This window comes from Cricetulus griseus (assembly GCF_003668045.3).
Source record: "Cricetulus griseus strain 17A/GY chromosome 1 unlocalized genomic scaffold, alternate assembly CriGri-PICRH-1.0 chr1_1, whole genome shotgun sequence".
NCBI classification, from domain to species: domain Eukaryota; kingdom Metazoa; phylum Chordata; class Mammalia; order Rodentia; family Cricetidae; genus Cricetulus; species Cricetulus griseus.
The window spans coordinates 89,961,883-89,966,094 of NW_023276807.1; positions in this window are offsets into that span (position 1 = coordinate 89,961,883).

Below are 4,212 nucleotides of genomic sequence, written 5' to 3' on the forward strand. Positions count from 1 at the left end.
GCCAAGGGAGGGAGGCACATCCGTGTAGCCAAGAGCCCCAAAACCTGAAAAGACAGGCAAGAAAGCGTGTCCGCTGGCTGCTTTCAGAGCCCTGGGCGCGACACTGCGTGCATGCTGCCGCTCAAAGCGAAGATTGGCTTGGGCACAAGGGATTGCGACTGGCGAGGGTTGGACCTAGCTGGCTGGGATCCGGAGGCTTCAGGCGCAGACCCGGGCTGCCACGCTGCGAAGTGTCTCCGCCGGCTGCTGGCTGCTTCCGCTACCTGGCAGCTTGTCCCACGTCAGCCGCTCGGCTTGCGTGCTCGCCGCCCTCCCCACGCCCAGCGAGCCGGCGGAGAGTGGAGCGGGCGCGGGGCGGCGCGGACTGGGCTCGCGCGGCGCCCAACTTTGCCTCTAATGGCTGCGATGATGCCTTTAACTCTGTGCGCGCCGGGGCCGCGCACCTGCCGGCCGGGGGTCCCTGCCAGACCTCTGCGCTCCAGTCCTCCGTTATCCCCATCAGCCGGCTCAGGCTTCCCTAGATCAGATGGCTTTGAGCAAAGGGGACGGGACAAATACAGGGTCTCGGCGGCGTTTGCTAAGGATAGAACGAGGGATTTGAGAAGGAAGTTGAGGCATTGTTAAAAGACGGAGGAGGGATGGGATGGGTTGGGAGTGACTGCTTTGGGGCGATGAAAACAGCCCTTGGAGGGAAATGTTGCTTAACCAGTTATTAACTGCTCCAACTAGAGCGATCGCATGCTATTATTTCACCAAAATGTATTGTGAGCAGCTTGCAGCCCAGGAGAGGCCATTCGTGCAGGCACCGGATCACTCCAGCTGGCAAATGGAAGGCACAAAAAGTACTCAAGTCGTGTACTGAGAGAATGTTCTAGAATGAAAAGTCTATCATGCAATGTGTATGGTCATTTTTATTGTTATACCCATCGCTTGCTTTGCCTCACTCCCACAGTATTTCGCGTGGGGGAGGGGCTTTACAAATCATCAAGGTCCTCTTTACAAGATTTATTTTTGTTTTGCACAATTCTTTTGCATAATAGTAATTACATAATAGCCTGTAGGATTGCACGAATAAGGAATATTATTTTAAGCACAAAATCAAATCAAAACACAAAAAATCGTCAGTAAGTTTCAGAACTTGGAACAAGCCTAGTCATTTGCCTTGGGAAAGCTTGAAATGTATACTGTATTTTTAACATTAAGGATCTTAACAAACAAAAACCCAGAAACTCTTGTCAAATCTAATCATTAGTCAATGAGCTTACATCTTAAAACTTATTTCTCATCAAAAGCACAGAATAATGTAAAACACTTTCATCATTTTTCCTGTTCTTCAGTGTTAATTGAAAATATGCATTAATCTTGCAGTGCTGCCTGAAAGCCAATGAAGTTTATGTCTTTTCATCCTGGAAGTTAAGAGTTTGTGCTTGGCTGATTCCTTTCCTGCCACAAAAACTTAACCCTAATGTGGCTGCAGGGTTTTTAAACCACTTATCTCCTACAGCTGAATGCAGCAGGAACTTAAAATATTAAGGATATTTGTATTCTTATATAAAGGATATAGATCCTATAGGACCTTTATAGACAGACATGGGAGTATTTTATGTCTGTTCATGTTTAAGATAAGCATACTCTACATGTGCCTTGTAATCAGTGGGGAAAGAGGATTTTGAGGTTTGTCATACTTGAAAAAAGTACTTTTTGTTCTAAACTTATGTGTTGGAGAAGGTGTTCAGTGTATGGAAATGCAACACAGGTGAGGACACCTCCTTCAATATGTCTTGGAAAACAAACATTATATTACAGTCATTAAGCGTTCATCAGGCAAGTCATCTCCTAATTTACATGTTACACCTAACTTGTCATGTGGGAAGGGATTACGGGGTTTTAGCTTTCTTTAAATCATTTAACATAAAGTTTAAGTTGTCCTGGGAATGACCCCACTTCAAGGTTATCTGCTTTTCAAATAGTTTCCAGTACTAAGCAGGAGGTCTGAATCAATTTAGCAAGGCACATAGCTTTCTATGGGGAAACTGATCACTGTAGAGGGAAAAGTTCAAGTCGGAAAGTGCAAAGAAATAAACGAGCTATTATTAGACAGGCAAACTATAGAAATTCATGAACAAGAAGTTATAGCATCCATATTATGTGAAGAGGAAGGGAGGGAGTGAAGAATGGAAGGAAAGTAAAACATCTGATTCTTCTAAGAAAATTGCCCCACATATATTTTATTTTTAGTTTTTCCAGTGTAGGCCAAAGTTTTTCTTACATATCCATTCCTGCTTTTCAAAGGGTATAATTCATGCTGGCAAACACCTTTGCATCATTCAATATAGACCACCTACCTTCTTAAAGACCAAATATTATGTTAAAGATCCAAAATGAGAAGGTTTTGTTAAAAAGTAAATATAGAGTAAATGGCCTTTCTAAAATAGTCATTGTAGTAGGTGTTGGTTGTATTTTACAAGACTGTAAAAAAGGCTACAGATAGCTATCTGAACTTGTGCTTCCTTGGAACATAATTCAGTCCTTTTGAAGCTTTCCATTGTTTTCCATTAGCCTTTTATTTAGGTTACATTTATGTACTTTTTGCAAATTCAAAGTCACTCAACTTAGTCTTTCAAACAGACTTCCTTTGCAGGCTTTTGCATAAGCTTTCAGAGCTATTGATCACTGACAGTCAAAGGGAGAGGAAGGTCTAAGAACCCCCTGGCTAGGGACCATGTAATCTCTTTATCCTAAGAGGCATGTGGGGGCATTTCTCCATAGTGAACTTGAAAGGATTCCTCACTTTCTGCTCTCATATGCATATAATGCATTTACTTGCTATTTTATGTTTGCAGGGTTTTTTTTTTTTTTTCCTTCTAAACTGAGTCCTGGGTACCAAATGAAATTTTGAAAAAAGTTTTGAATAATTTAAGGACAGAAAAATAATTTAAGGACATTTTCTTCACAAACAGCCTTTTAAATGTTTAAAATAGCCATGTGTAGAACCAAAAGTTAATCCCTGTGGATTCTAGAAAATAAGCCTCCTTCCTTTGCCTGCCTTGCTGGCATCTCCCAGACTTAGTTGAACTGAGTACACAGGCTTTCCCAACTGCACCCTGAGGGTACCCACCGTGGTGTTCTTGGACACTTTCTTTGCAGATAATGAAAACTGATTAAAAAAGGATATTTCAGGGCATTCAGAAAAATTTCTCTCACAATCTTTTGCCTGAATTAATTTATTTCTTACTTGAGAAAATAAAAGGAAGCAGGGAGTTGGTGGAGCATGCCTTTAATTCCAGGACTCAGGAGGCAGAGGCAGGCAGATCTCTGTGAGTTCAAAACCAGCCTGGTCTACAAGAGCTAATTCCAGGACAGTCTCTAAAGAGAAACCCTGTCTTGAAAAAACAAAACAAAACAAAACAAAACAAAAAACAAAACAAAACAAAAAAAAGCAAAGGAAGTATTACAAAGCTTAAATGTTGAATCATCATAAAACTGCAGAGAAATTGTATTTCAACTAAAGAAAATAAGAGTCAAAAAGGAAAGTCACTAACTTAGAGTTATCAAAAATGCACTTTAAAAATTTGATTTCCACTGAACTGCATAAGCTAAGTCATGTCACAGTTAAGTCTTCTTGGCATGTTGAAGTGGAAAGGTAAAGTGAAAAATAGATAGTGAGGGCAGAAGAAATGTGGCTGTCTTTTTCTGCACATGTGCAGACCATATCATTAAACCTAAGTCTACTTCTGAACTTCTGTGAATTTCAAATGCTTCCTGCTGGACCAGTCCTAGGGCATAACTGTGTCTCAAAAGCAAACCCATGCTTTTTTGTCTCCAAGATGCTAAGATCTCAAACGCCTGAAATGGGTTTGGCTCTACACATCAGCTGAGAAAAGGCCCATGGAAACAGCATGATTCTTTCCTAACACTGGTTGGCCAGTCACTTGGCATTCAACACTGGGATAGTTTTCTTCAACACAACTTCATGCTGCCTTGTGAATTGTGCTTTGTAAAATAAACAGTATACGAAGCAAAAATAACTGGTGGACTCTGGAAGAGACTAAGAATGGCACAGGTGGCTCAAGGATGTCAACTGCTTACTGAACAGCTACTGCTCATTCAAATCACTTGGATGATGTACATCCCTTTATCTTTTTCTCTTCTACATGACAAAAGTGTACATCTGGCTTTTATGATGGGAAGTTCTGTGTAACTTGGCAGTTG